The sequence below is a fragment of the Helicoverpa armigera genome, chromosome 23 (genome assembly GCF_030705265.1).
Source record: "Helicoverpa armigera isolate CAAS_96S chromosome 23, ASM3070526v1, whole genome shotgun sequence".
NCBI lineage: Eukaryota > Metazoa > Arthropoda > Insecta > Lepidoptera > Noctuidae > Helicoverpa > Helicoverpa armigera.
Window position 1 is genome coordinate 2,180,129 of NC_087142.1, and position 16,264 is coordinate 2,196,392.

The 16,264-nt window shown below is 33.7% G+C and overlaps 1 protein-coding gene across 3 annotated transcripts in view; it reads left to right on the forward strand.

Moving 5' to 3' along the window:
* LOC110371358 (fibroblast growth factor 22) overlaps positions 1-16,264 on the forward strand; it is a 199,198-nt gene that overhangs the window by 178,769 nt on the left and 4,165 nt on the right. The gene's annotated exons all lie outside the window — the stretch shown is intronic.

Consider the following 16,264-nt stretch of genomic DNA (forward strand, 5'->3'; position numbering starts at 1 on the left):
AATCAGTTCACACCTGCAATGTATTCTTATTTCAAAATAATAATATCGATTAAAGATGCCGAACAGATGTATCGGCGCTTACACAACAAAGATCCATTACTATACTTACTTTCACCTGCTGCAGGATAGCGATCAATCACACATTGATCGATAGATCGATAAAAATCCCTTTCATGATCGTATTTATTGACTTCACACAAAACTTATTTTACTTCATAATGTTACGTGTAATGAATGACACCTACATCCAGATATTACAAACTTATGTTACATTCATCAGAGTCTGTATTACTTTTGAAATAAGGTTCAAAATTGTATGGCATGTGTGAATGATATTTGTGTCAGTTTTTGTATACTTAAAGCTATTGTTAATTGAAACGTTTCGACGTCTGATCTATTTAGTCGGGAGTTATTTGTGGGTGGTATTTTCTGATGTAGGTGTTCCTATATGTATTGTTATAATGACACTATCGGTTTGTACGTCACTTCAAGTTTGTATGAAGCTTTAAACGACAGTTTATGACGTCGCATATAGTTTTGTATAGAACTCCCAAATAAGGTTTGGGTATTAAATTTAATGGGACCATCTTAACCTATTTGAATGTATTATATAAGTTAAATTATGGAATTAGCATAGGTATAAGAAATAATTGAAAAATATAAATATTTTTTTATTGAAATAACCGAAATTTTGTTCGTTGAGTTGACATTGCCGTTCATATAATCGTGAAATAATCTACCTAACGGTTACAAATGTATGTAAATCGCGTAAATAATTTTTAAGATTACCTCAAAAATTATGTTATTTTCATTTTAAACACATGATCTGCGTGTATTTTCGAAACAATATGATAATTTCTTAAGTAAATCTTCACAAAATCCCTTAACTTGTTAGTAGTCAGAGAAACGATCATAAATTGGAATAACGTCTCAATATTTAAGTTTTAGTAGCGCCCCTAATATGTTAGCAAAGATAAATGTAAATCTATAATTTACGAGTTTACATATTGTAAAAGTTTCACGGTAAAACAGCGGAATAGATTACCCACACTACACTTCTTAGTCTTATATAAAAACTAGCTCAAAAATTACCTAAGAATTATCATAAAAATTTAAAAAAAAACTGCAAGGATGTCTTTAATATTACTAGAAATAGGTACATAAACACACATAAAAATTACATATCTAAAGGAACAGTCAAACATTTTAATTTATAAAAAAAAAATCGATTTGCATCAGCATATTGACACACGCTAATGTCATCTGTCACAATTTGCACATTTTTCACTCGCGCCCCTCTTCATGGGGAGCGACGACAACTCAATATGGACGACAAATGACAAATTGTTCGCTTTCGACAGCTTGCTGTCAAAATAGAGTTCGTATCCCTTTTGTTATTTACTTATAAGTATATGTTGACGTGTGCGCACATGTGTTGGAAGAAAATGTAATGAAAAACGCCTATGCAATTTTACTCCTGTATTACGCCAAAGGAAGTACGTAGTGGAAAATATTTTTGAAAAAAGACCCCTAGTTCTTAAACTTGGGGAACATATATGTCATTTTAATAAATAAGACTGATCTTTATTCGGTGTTCTACAAATGTGAGTGCAAAGCGCAGGAAATGACTTCCAGAAAAGGAAGGTGTTTCTATCTACAGTCGTCTATATGTACTTTTTCTATAAAATAATTTATCATCCAAAGGAATTTATTACAGTTCCAGATTCAAACACTCAAACGTCCCGTCAACGCGTCTTGCGTTATCACTCAAACGTAGTCGCTTTGAAAAATGGAACGCGATTCAAAAATCGAGCACGACACCCGCCAACTAGGCAGAGACAATAATAAGGATACAATTTTTTAAAAGCGGAGCGATTTTAAAATTTAAAAATGGAATACATCAAGAATTAAAAAAAAACATGAAAAAATATATAATACTGGCGCCAGTCATAATAATTCAGATGTTACTGATCATCTTCTTGTAAATCGTAAAATTCTATGAAAACATAAGTTTTAATGGAACTAAACCCCAATTGAAGTCATATTTAATGTCAGAAAGAATTTGAACCACTCGTTTTAATTGTTTCATTACTATTTTATGGACGGTAAACATTGCTGAGTTTAATTAGGCCTAAGTTTAATATTGTCGCATATGAGGCATTACTTTTACTACGGGTAATATAATAAAAAACTTTATTTCTACGTGTATGTAGTTAAATAATACGAATTCAAACCGCTGTTCATTGAACAGTGTCACCAACCTAACTCTAGCACCCAATTTAAATCGAACAATAAAGGATACGAATAGCTAATCGATAGCTCATTTTTCTACTCGACTAACGCCCGGGTGATCCCATTAAGAAGGCGCAACACTAACATTGGGCGCGATAAGGATGTAGTGACACCATTAATCAGCGACTTCTCGATTCATTAACGCGCGCGGCGAGCATCGATTTGTCATAGGGATGTGCGTTAGATACGGGCCAAATTGTTTTGGTACGATAGCTATGTTTGTCTATGATGGTGTGGGGGGAAGATTGTTTGTTGCACTTAGGGTTGCAAGGAAGAAAAATCGTAGAAAAATATTGGTAGAAATCTGCTTAGCTCTTGATGGATTGTTTGTTTGCTCTAGAAAGAATAATGTGATTTTTCTAGGAAAGTTTAGAGCGAAATTGAAAAGCTGATCCATCATAGTGTTTATTCGTTTTAAGTTTGTTGCACCGAATTGTTTGTATTGCGCAGTATGGCTACAAGTTCATTGAAACCAAACTGAAACTTTTAAATTCAAAGTCTGGACTTACGAAAATAAATCTCTTCTTTTATCTTATTATAACCTTTTTCTTACTTGAATTGCCTTACAAGAAAACAAGAATCCATGAATCCATTTTGCATATCATAGAATACAGTCCATAAAATTACAATACATCAAGGATTTTCAAATTTTTCCGGAACTGCAATATCAATTCAGCAGATCTACAAACCATTTCCCAAGTAAATTAAACACGAGCTATTTTTAAATTTACATAGTTATTTTATTACCCTAGACCTGAGAAAACTTTACCCCTTTGTACCCCTTAGTATGTACGGAACGCGAAGCACTCGTGCCCTCACGAATTTAAAGTAAGCGTCTTTACGACGGCAGACGACAATGATAAAGCTAAAATTGGATACGAAACTTTAAAATGTGTTTAATTATAATGCTAAGTGTTATTGGGTGGTGTAATTAGGGACTTCCTGCTTTAGTTGGTTCTAAGTTTCGTTTTATGGGTGCTCGACGCACGTGTCAATTTTTGTATTTGTTAGATTGTGTTTTACAAGTAAAATCTATATCGATATTAATATAATAAAGAGACCGTTTTTTGTTGGCTTGTTTTTACCTTGTAGGTTATGAAACTACTGAACCGATTAGAAAAAAATCTTTCACTGTTGAAAAGCTACATTCTTCCCGAGTTACATAGGCTATATTTTATCCCGGTACCTGCAGTATCACAGGTGAAACTGCGAGAAAACGACATATATAAACATGACATATTTTAACAATTCCGTCTGCATGGCGGAAAGGGTATTAATTAATGGGATGTCTTAAAAGCTTATTTTATAATAAAATAATTATTACACCAATTATAATAATTGCACTCTTTAGTTTTATATCGCTTAAGAAATGCATAAAAAGACGACTTCAATAAAACTGTTTTGTTTTTACGATGTGGTTCGTAATGAATGACTGCATCAATTAAATTACTTAAGACTATTACGTGTATATGTAAACTGATATATAAATAATTAAGTCGTAATCATTTTCAAAGAAACTTATCTTAAAATACTCAAAGATTTTACTTAAAAGTATTAATATCGCAGTACGTCTAGTAACGACAGAATTATATTTGAGATTTTTTTAATATTGAATGACATTTCAGTACTCGGTCGTAAGTGAGTTTGTCAACAAATAAGTTTATAATATACCGTGTTGAATATATAACATTGCGTTTGCGGCTTTTGAAAATGTTTAAAACGGCTTTTTTTACACAATATCCTATCCAACTATTTACTGGATCTTCCACACAAGGTCTACTGAATAAAATCCAACTGAATGTATTAAATAGTTTACATAGCAGAACCACAGTAAGGCTGTTTCAATGTTAATTTACTTTCACTGTGACAAAGGCTAGGAGATTCCACAGCTTTTGTATACAAACTAAGTAAAAATCTCGTCTCAAATTAAAATGAGCTTTTGACTCTATCTTGAAACTGAACTTAAGGATAATGAAGATTGAAATATTGAACTCAATCTTAAACCATTTCATAATATTTAAAACTTTCCTCCTGTTTGTAATCTCCTGTGCCCATATAACTGTTCATTACCTAAAAAGGAAAACTGGCTACCGATAATATATCAACTCCATGTCCAACTTTCACGCTACCGAATCCAAAACTAATTGGATACCAATAGAATACTTTGATAGCTATTAAAACAAATGATAAACGCAGCGACGAGCATCCATCATTCATATCTAGTGGCTCTCGTTACGGTAAGTTTCTATGTTAAGGACTGCGGGAATTCAGTAATCAGCTGCAGTTTATTAATAAAAGGAATGTTATATCTGTTGAAATTAATCTCCGCTCATGAGAGTATGCTCTATAGAAATTTCGACAAGGAAACTTTCAATATTGTTATTGTTGGTAGACAATGGTTAACGTAACCCCATAACCATAAGCAATGAATGGCTTTAAATGTTACTTAGATCGGGAAATGAAACTTAATTATCTAACCATTTAGTCTCAATGAATGTCTTTGCCTAATTAGTCGTTTTCTTACAAAACTCAGACAAAGTCCCATTGAAGCTGAGAAATTGACAATTGAGAATAGAACAATCATGGCGACACGAGCTTGTTTATAGTTCATCAAGACATTTACAAAGCAAGCTGTTACTAAAATCATTTCGCCATCTTAGTGTTCAAGTGCCCATATAATCCAATTACAGTGGCCGTGAGAATCATTAGGCAGTCAGGATTACAGTCGCATATCAAACCTGTCTAACTATTTCCTTCTTGGTCAGTTTGAATTCCGAATGGATTATGACATGAATATACGATAGATATTACGATTGCCATAATGACAGGTTAAGATGCTATTGCGTAAATGGTTACAGTGTTGCCTTTTAGTCGAGTCTATTTGATTTAGACGATTTGTTAACTAAAGCTCGCATAATATGGCACTAAAATATAACCAGGTTTTATTTTTAGATTTAATACTAGCATCGTTCAACCATACTACAACCGGAAGCATGTAATAATCTCATCAATTCGTTTTGTAACTTTTTAATTTAACATCTGTCATAATGCAATGCAATGCAATCTATGAAGCCTTGTACGGTCTCGTCAGGGTGTAGTGAAAAGATTGTCCAGACATTATTTTAAGCAAATATGTCAATTTTCAATAAGTTTTGTTAGTAAACAGTTTCACATTAGGTGTTGACGACAATTTAAAAGATAATATCAAACTTTATTACTTATTCGACGCCCTTTAGATGCGATCAATAATCAATATTTTATGTAGGTAACCTTTATGTAATAATAAACTGTAGATCACAGATTTACCATTTAAATAATACTTAATGTTCGATTAACTGCTGTTTTAATCGTTGTTCGGAAATCAGTCATTCAAAAGGCAAATTGCAGCCGACACCCGGGACAGTAAGCCAAGAATTTATAGCTCTATCCCAGGACAAAACGAATGCCTGAAAAGGACAATAGGCACCGCTTGACGAAATAAAGCGTTCTCAGATAATGACTAGAAGAGTATTAATAACCTCCTTAGACGATAACAACACCGAAACAGCCATTACAAAAAATAAACTTAAAAAAAATAAACCTAGTTCCATTTTTAAATTCGGACTAAAGGGTTTCGCCGCGCCACAGGCGCCGCTCGTGTTGCCATCACAAAAAAATCAAGGACAACACAAAAAAGTGTAAAACGGACCACAAAATAGACATAATTTATATTTGAATTAACGACCCCATTGTGTGTTTTCGTTGTAATTTTTATTTACGATTGTTTACCCTATTTTATGTTTTAATATGACGCCATATTTATGGGTGTTTGATTCTTGGCTAGGAATTCGTGTTTTTCTAAGGGGATGTTTTAATTTATAGGGTAGTTTGTATCGACATTTTGATGCGAATGGGTTGTTTTAGAACTTTCTTAAGTGCTGAAGATTCTCTCTGATAGCCAGTTTTTTTAATAGACAGAATGCAGTGAATCAAATGATATTTATGTGAACTGCGTAATAAATATCTCTATTGTTAGATTCAGAATCCAAATTTTATTGACCGTAACTAATTATTAAATGCTTATTTATTTGTTTAGGAAATTAAATCGTAGTGGTCATTAAATATTTTTATTTAAAAGTAAGCAACAGTAGTAAAATTACTCGTAGTGAAAACTGTTTTAGGTACTTCTTCTCTAGGTTTGTCTTTGTATTAATACCATATGTTTCAGTACCATATATTACTGACTAGAGTTCATTTGGTATTCGAAGTCGTGTATTTAAACGCTCAAAATATACCACTTTGAAAAAAGAATACTCTTTTAAATAGACATAAACATGTTTACATCGGCAGCGTTCGAAAAACAAATTCAAAACGTTTCACACGCATATCAATTCTGTTCCTTATTTGAATAAAACAGTTCAGGAACATGGCGGTGCCTAAACTAGATCACACGACGTCTGGCCGCGCTCGTAAATAATTAAGAAATAGCTTGTTTTAAATAAAACCTCTAAAACTTGTGTATACATATCGACAATCACATATTTTACTGCTTTTTTATTAGCGATGGAATTTCCGAAAGGACGACTAGGGGCGGTTTACGAGTCCGAGTAGATTGGGAGATTATAATTCGATATAAATTTAATAATGATTAATAATGATATCGACTTTTGGAGTATCGAATCAGATTTCGGGATTGAGTACCGTGGAGATGCTTGATCCAAAATTATTTGGAACGCTTTGGAAAATCTTTAATTTGTGTGTCGAAAGCACAAAAAGCATTGGAGAGGTCACACAAAATATCGATGAAATATTGACCTAAAAACAGTTAGTTCGCACATAGCTCTGTAATGTTTGATTTGTCATCATCTGAATTGATGAGAGAAACCCAAAAGGTGTGATATCACTATTTATATAGTACAACAGTGATTGCTACTATGAGAAGATACGAAAAATGTCCACATACCTACCTACCATAAATAGCTATACTAAGATACTAGACTACTCGTATTTAATCGGGTTTCAAAGTAAGTAAGTATCATTATTATTTTACTCTCTGCCCAAAAGCATTACTCAGGTCTGAAATGCTCAAAAACTCGTTTTTTGAGTATTTTCTCAGTCTTTTCTCTCGTATTTTCACTGAAAACAATCTCTATTTCAAAATATTTTTTTACGCATTATTATTCTTCTACTTGAATGAATATGTTTAAATAACTATTTTAATTTCTACTTAAATATGTCTCTTTTAAATTATAACAAGGAGACGACTCTTATCCCTGTTCTGCCATAGCAACCTAATATGGGAGTTCTTAAACCGCCATAAACCGAGAGCGTTTGTGATGACAATGAGGTAACGGGTCGTAAAGTTTTTATCTCTCAATCCCCTTTATTTCGTTTTTATGCCCTTTGTTTTAACTGAACACAATCAATATAAACCGTTTGGCTAAGTGTTCGATTCGATCGTAATGGCTTTTAGTAACCTATTCGGATTTTAAACTTGGAATATCGATTTGAAATTAGTCGATTCTGTCTGTTGATGACTGTCAACTGTTTTTGGTTAGTTTGAATGGGCTGTTTGTGATTAGTTCTAATGTAAGTAGTAAGTACTTTAGTTAAAAGAAAAAAAAAGAAAATACCTAGCATTTTTTGTAGAATATATTATTCGAAGAGACGTAATAAAAGATCTTATAATGCATGCTAAATACATTTAAATACACGACATTTATATAAACATTTGTAAAATTAATGTGGAACACACACGAGCACTTTTTTTACAAAAATAAATCTTGTTGTAGCGTAGCATAGCGTAGGTACCTAATAATAGTTCTAAACAGCTGTTACAAATGATCTAATTACGACCGGGACATCTAAGTCGATTTTAGAAACCGAAAAACTTGCCTGTATTATTAGAAATCTATGTAAATAATTTTTTGTCTGTTGGCCGCCTTTCAGGTACAAATACCCGAAAGGCGGCGAAACCGATTTGAAAAATTATAGCATTGTTAAAAAACTGCACTATTCCGAAATAACATCGGCTACTCATATTTCATATTCATATATTTATCTGCATTCCATAATGTATCGTATACATGTTGAAGAGGCTTAAAGCAAGGTATAATTATTATTAAGGACCCCTGTTAGGAAACTGCCAAAAAATTCATACCGGTACGAGAATAAGTTCCCGGGTGAAACCGCGGGGAAGTAGCTTATTAAAAATGTAATATACGCGATAAAATGTGAAAGTGTCCATTATAACTTTGCTAACAGACGATAAATCCAAAATGTCGTGTTATTCGTTGTTGTATTGATAAATTAGGTTAACTGGCCCTGAGTGATGGCCGATTTTGTTTTTATGAGCTTTTTAACGATCTTTAATATTGGTATTTTAAGTTTTCTTGTTTGTTTATGGGCCAGAGATCATTGAAGCGATGTTATCTTGGAAAACGTTTTTATGAGTTTGTTACTCGATGCTTGGGAAACAAAAGATTAGAAAAATAATACTTACTCCAGTAATTGTATTGATAGAAATTATTTAAGTACTCTTATTGATTTCAGAACTCCTAGTACATTGTAGTCCACTCTATCCTTGCATTTTTACTTAATTCTTTAATACATAAACGGTTTGCTTACCCACCTCGTCTCATTTAACAAAAATAACCATAAACCTACTAAAATATGACAAACATTAAAAGTCCACAAAAATAAAAATAAGTCCGCGCTCCACAGACCGTGTTTCCAAATCTCACGCATAAATAAAGATTAAAATTAGATTTTATTTCAACAACTTTTGCTAACAATGAATAATTCAAAGGTCAGTCTGCATTTTGAAAAACATTAAAATTTGGCTTAAAACCTAACCTATCATTAATGTTGCCAGATTAATTATTATGTTAACGTCATTCTGATTTTATAATCTGTTGAAAAAAATAAGGAACTACACTATGATCGCAAATGTCAGTGAACCTAATTATCGAAATAATCACGATTGTTATAAAGTTTGTGTTGGTCTAGATGCAAGCTTGACATTTAATTATGTTATTTAATTATAGTGCTTTATCCAAAATTATCTTATCGTTGATTCTGATCTACGTTGCCCACGTTTATCGTGAGAATAATATTCGGTAAAAATCTTAGCAATTATTGTTCGCAGAATAACAAATATTTACATGATAGCTATTGATTTTGGAATAAAACAAATTACCCATTCTTTTTTTCTGAAATTGCGTATCCCAAACGAGGAACGAGAGAATACTTCTGATAATATGGGAACTAGTATTTAGACGCCAATTTTAGTATACTGGTATTGCAAACACCCGTCATTATTACTTTTAAACTTAGTACCTACATTATCTTGCAACAGAAGTGTGATAAAAATGGCTTAGAATATGAATAGGAATTATTTCCTAGAAAGATTTCAATCTCTATCAGACCTATATTTTACTGTGCAAATGTAACCTTGTGCTTAACAAACATAAATCAAGCCAATTAAAGAAACATTTGAAATCAGTCTAAAAACTAATTCACAAAAAATTACGATCGCCATTCAAACCAGATTTTGATCAGCCATTTTATCCTACTCAATTCCATAGATTAGGAATAGTAAAACAGAAAGAATGAAGCTATTAATCCTGGCTGGCCGGTGGTCTACGATAGTCTATTCCAAAAATTATGAATGAATTTTCAAAATACAATTCGAATCGTTCCACAGACACACACCATTAAATTTTATTAGAGGCGCCGCCGTCGCATAAATTAACACTAGATTCACAGACGACAGGTAACTGGCCACAAAGATCCGTGTGACGAAAAACCCTTGTTTTTCGGTCTGATGGAATCCCATCAAAATACCTGGAAGTGATGTTCTAACCGCATCTATCTTGTTATTGATCGCGATCATCGATTTCGGGGAATCGACTAACGATTGCTGGTAACTCTACTATGTGTCACGTTCGTTTTTGGAATCGCCAATTAAGATATTTTTGAGTCCAGCTTCGATATTACCTAAGCCTCAAATTTTTTAATAACTTTTCCGAGAAAAACTGAAGATGCTCTAATTTTCCTGTTTATATTATTTTTATTAAATCCAAAAATCGTTTATCCTGTAGCACTATACGTTTATATTTATTAACAATAGGTAGACCTTAAACATGTCGCCTCCCGTACAGATATCGGTAAATTCAGACATAGCATTCATGAAACTATCTGCATGCCGATAATGCATCGAATGGCGCGCATTCACTTGACTGACATTCGATTATTGAATTTGCATTCGAAATATGAATAGTTGATGTTTATCTTTAATACAAATGTGGGGACATTAGGTTTATTTGTGGCCAACCTCTTTGGCCTTTTGGGTAGTTTATTGACGAGGTCTAAGGAAGGAGGTCGCATTGATGGTTATTTATGCTATGGTAATGCACGGTGGTCTCGACATTGTTATGATATTACCCCACTTCAAGAGCAACAAAATAAAAGCTTATAGTTTATTACATGTCATCGTCTAAAAATACTATAAATTCTTACAATAGTGGTACCTAATTATATTTATGAAGCATTATATTATAACTCTATCTGTTTATATCTCCAATTCATGTACTGTAAACATAAATTGCCAACCAATCGCTGTATCGATGATATGGAATGTACTTATAGGAAAACTGTCTAGTCCACAATGCCTCCGAGACTAACAAGATGACATGACCATAGCCTTGATTAAGCTTCTATGGACTATATTTAGCTTTCATTAGATCATGTAGGCCATCAACCGTATTAATATTGGTTAAGTATGTTCCTACCTAGAGGGCTTTCATAACAAGCTCATAATTAGATTGAAATTAATTAATTGTTCAAATGAAATGTCATATGACATCACAATTAATGGCAGGTCGCCAGTGTGTTAAGATTTCTTATGATGAATTGTTATTTTATGAGATTAGCTAAATACCTTTCTATTCAGATCATCATCCTCCGAGCCTTATCCCAACTATGTTGGGGTCGGCTTCCAGTCTAACCAGATTCAGCTGAATACCAGTGCTTTACAAGAAGCGACTGCCTATCTAACCTCCTCAACCCAGTTACCCGGGCAACCCGATACCCCTTGGTTAGACTGGTGTCAGACTTACTGGCTTCTGACTGCCCGTAACGACTGCCAAGGATGTTCAATGACAGCTATTCAGATATTGCATAGAAAACCTCTGGATTCTATTTATTCATTAAAAAGAGCGCTTTTAGCATTGCACGAACTTTCAACCTCTTTGGTTAGATTTCAGTACAAAAGAGGTTTTAATCATCACACTCTATTCTCCCTTCACTATTAGTCACCCATATGTTCGGTGCGCTAATGTGAACTTATTTGGCCCATATATCTGGCATGCAGCTAACATGGCCGGCCCAGTTGCACTACGGTTTGGCAGCCGTATTTATTTTCACTTATTCGTGAGGGCTGCCAATACGTTATATGTGTCAGTTCGCGGTAAAAGGTACCTTATGGGTGTTGGCACTTACGACATTATGTTTTTTTAGTCTAAGCAAGATTGTAAAATTTTTATCTCCAAATTACTTAAGCGCCAAAGTCCATAAGGTACCTTCATAATGACACATATTTGTTATGGATGTGTTAAGTATTGTGTCCTAATTTGGCCACACAAATGAAGGTTAAGATATCCATATAGTATGTCAAATGTTACGGACTTCTGAAAGTGAACATAATTTTTTACGCATTTTTAATTACCAAGCTACAGGTATGCATAAATTCATAGGAAAAAAAATTGTCCTACGAATACTCCATATCAGACAAAACGCTATAAAAATATTACTTAATTAATATTGGTATTATCGTTTGCCTCATCATCACTGCATTTTACGTTCATTGCCTTTTTAACGTTTTCTTAATAACGTACCCTATTTAGATAATAAGCATAAATACTCCTTAGTACACCCTCTTATTATATATAACCTCTAACAATACGTAAACAAATGATCAATGAACAGCTATGACTAAGAAGTTAACCTCTAACTCCATCCTTTTTAGCTAAAAACTCGATGCAAAAGACTTCATTTTAAAACACGAGTGACAACCCTATATAAATCTGTCTCGGCTAGACTACTGTAATTGACATATTTATTGCAGAATAAATAACTCTAGAGGCGCGTAAATTAGGATTCAAAGCTTTCTAATTTAGCATTTACATTGCTTCTTACTGTTATCCGATTTCAGAGGGAACTTTCTTTCTTTCAGTGTTCGGTTTCGTGGCTTTTTTGGGATTTTAAAAGATGCTGGTTTTTGTAGTTTTTGCATAAGTCGTTATTGAGTGCGGTGTGCATTTAATAGGATATTGATAAGTTCGGTATAACCTTGTGTACATGTACAGTAGACCGCACATCAGTGGTAACTGTCATGCACCTTAACTCAATAGTAATAAGTACGATTTTCCTATAAAACTGTTACCACTGACCTGAAGTTGACTGTACTTTAAATATGAACGATGTTTAATATAGTTGAAAAAGATACATAACTAATATCTATTATTTATGAAAGATAAATGTAACTCCTTACTAAACCACCACATCGTAGACTACTTAAACGTGGCAGTAGAAGGATCATACTCAGATTGCCCCCATCTGCCGGATTTTGAAATAAGAAAAGGACCCAGGATATTTTAGGGTCATAAAAGAATGTGGTGGGTAGTCTTCCTTTATAGAATACCGTCACATAAAACCTGTATCTTTACAATGTTGGCAACACCCTAATAACCCATATAGTGGGTGTCTATGGGTCTGTGTCACAGAAAAAAATACCAAGGACCATAGATTTTATTTTATTACTTTGTAAGTGACATACGAAGAAACATGTCAATAAGGACACTAAAATTTAATTTTGTCATATTATATCCTTTACAAGGAACACGGAGGAAGGAACGAGAATCTTCTTTGGCGATTGTTTTTAGTCCATAAAGATTGTACGCGATAACCCTATCTTTTGCTAGTGTCGTGTCGCTTATTCACTATCGATAGTCGATCATCGGTATCGATAAATTCACGATCGTAAAATGTTTGACCCTTGAGGTTGGCACGATTTATCGATTAGAAAATGTATGTAAATATTATGAGTATCGATATTTACATGTTGCAGGGAATCATTGAATTAGAATAATCTTGTTAGTCTTGTTTGAAAGCGCGTAACTTAAGTTTGAAATATTAAATTGCATGCGTGCATGCATGTATTATGCATGCTTTCACATAAACTTGCGAGTAGGAACTTACCTTTATTCAGTCACATTGAATAACTTACGAATCTTTTCATAAGGAGACAGCAAGTAAAGTTATCATGCTAAGTACGGCTGCTTATTTTATGACAAAATTCTGTACAGTAACTACGGCATATTTACTACTAATATAAGTGTATTTTTATGTCTTTTTCATGGTCAGCGCAATAAACTTCACTTTAGCGGGTGCAACTTTATGCTATCTTAACTCATTAGTGTCATTTTAAAACTAAGTAGCCCTGACACATTGACCAGCGCAACTTTATCGACCAAAACATTAACTTTCCATTTTAGATATTCGAATCGACTTTATCGATATCGGGATTGCTTTCGATCAATCTCTACAGCCCTTATCTTTGCCTGCTTCTCACACCATTTGCCCTCTGAACCAATTCTCTAAACGAATCCTGTAACTATTATTGGGAATGGGTCCCAATAGCGATAAGATACCGTATATTATGACGGGTACCACGTAGGTGCGATTTAATTGATAAAAACGTGTGCCACCTGCCTTAATTGAACTATTAGAAACGGTTAATATTATCTGTGGCTGATAGTGAAGTTATAAACCGTTTTTTAGGGAAAGGATTACGGTGTTAGTTTCCTTAATTAAATGTTTTGTTCTACTCATTTGTAGGAAACTGTTCTTAAAACAATTAGATCTTTAGTTTATTATTCCTTTTGAACTATTCTGTTGTAAATACTTTTTATCTAAAATCCCTGATGGAAGTCACAGTTTTTGTTTCTAATATGTTGCTTCTAATTAAAATAAGAAAAACTCCATTGCATATAAACATAAGAATCTGAAACTACATAGGTATGATTCTCTGTTATTTCGACAATAACTTTGCAATTGAACTCTAAAATACTTCCATACAAATTATTTTCACGCTAGAAAGTGGGGCTCAATTATTTCCAAACCAAATAATTAAAAGCCATAGACTATTTAAAGGCAATTATTAATTATGTCTTTTACGATTAACAGTTTAATAGAAACCGCAATACCGTACAATAGGAGATATTAATATCATCATGTTTAAGCTCGGGGGTATGTGGCGACCTCTAGCGGGCAAATGAGGTTATGTTGCCAACTTTATGGTTTGCGCGCCATATGTTGCTGTCAGAATTGGCGGGAATATTCCGGATAGTAAAAAAAACTGTTTTATAATACAAAACAACTTTTAGAATTTACTCCTGTTGCTGGATTTGTCTCCAAAATTATTTGATAGCACGTTTCGTTGCAAAGATATATACCGCAAAAAATATATATAATGCATTTTAATAGTGTCGTAGGTATCTACTTAATCAGAATATTATCTCACTATAAAATAGTAGGTATCTAAAACTAAATCAACGAAACACGTAATAAATATTAAACATACTAAATAATAGGAACCATTAATACTAATGTTACCGCATTTCATTTTAATACATACTTAATTGTTACGAACTTACTAGCACACCTTATTGAATTAAGTCTCCATGGGTGGTGTAAAACACGAGGCATTATTTAGTAGCGACTGTTTCAAACAGATTGCATTCCATTGCGTATTTAGTAGGCTAACACTGAGTAATCAGTTATACTGACACGGCTTCCTATATCAAACTGGTTGGAAATTGTCGTGTGAGCTAGTAAAATTTTATGTGGATCATTTATTTAGGTAATCATAGTAAGATTCAAATGAGGAGCTCGTGGCTCATAATAGTCGTACGAATCGATCTTGTCATAGCCAGTCCTCCCATGTTTCGGAAAGCACGTTAATCTGGTAGATTTTGACAGTCATTTGAACATTTTTGGCAGTCGCTTGGGGGCTGGGGGCGACGTACTTAGAAGCCAGAAATTTAGTTGTCTGGGTAACGAGGTTGAGGGGTTAGATAAGCAGTGATGTAGCTGCTATAGTTTGTCTGTTCGAAGTCAAGCCTAAGCCTTCCTAAGGAAAGCATAACACTTCCTGGCAGTCGGGTAAAAATACAGCCTCTGTCTGATTTAAAGGATCTCAGAGTTGTCAATTCAAACGATTCGAATACGCAACCAATGCAGCAATTATTCCATCATTAATAAATAAGTAAATGTTAAACCACAACTGCCGTAAAGCAAAACTGGTACCTCCCAGGAAACCAGGGGTTTTCACTGCATGTCTGCAGAAAGGAAAGTTTGTAAAAATTGATTTATTTGCCCAAGAACACTGCGGTTAATTGAATACGCATATTCATAAACTGTAGGTACCTGTCTTACGAGTGTCGTGACTTATCCGTTACGTGTTGGAAATTCTGCAATCAATTGGGATATAAATTAAATAAATAATAAATACATTTGATAGGATAGTCTACCAGAAAACCTAACGAAAGGCATTAACAAAATAAGTCTTATTGATGCTCTTCAACAGCTTACAACTTTCAAAGTACGTAATAAACTCGGACATTGATAGCTACCACATAAAATACAAATCAACAACGGTATGCGAACGGCATTTACTAAAGAACTTCCGATAGGACAAATTGCTAACACCATAAATCTATGGGGCAATAATTTTCACCCACCGGCCGCAGTAACCCGCAAACCATCGCAGATTGAATTTAATGTCCTCGATATTATGTGTCTTGCGACAATTTAAGAGGCATTAGTACACCCTACAGCGATTCACTTATACATGTTTATGAATAAAACAACCAATTTGTATAACTTCGTGCACCCGGCTGCTGCAGCCATAACGGCACGACCGGGGGGAATA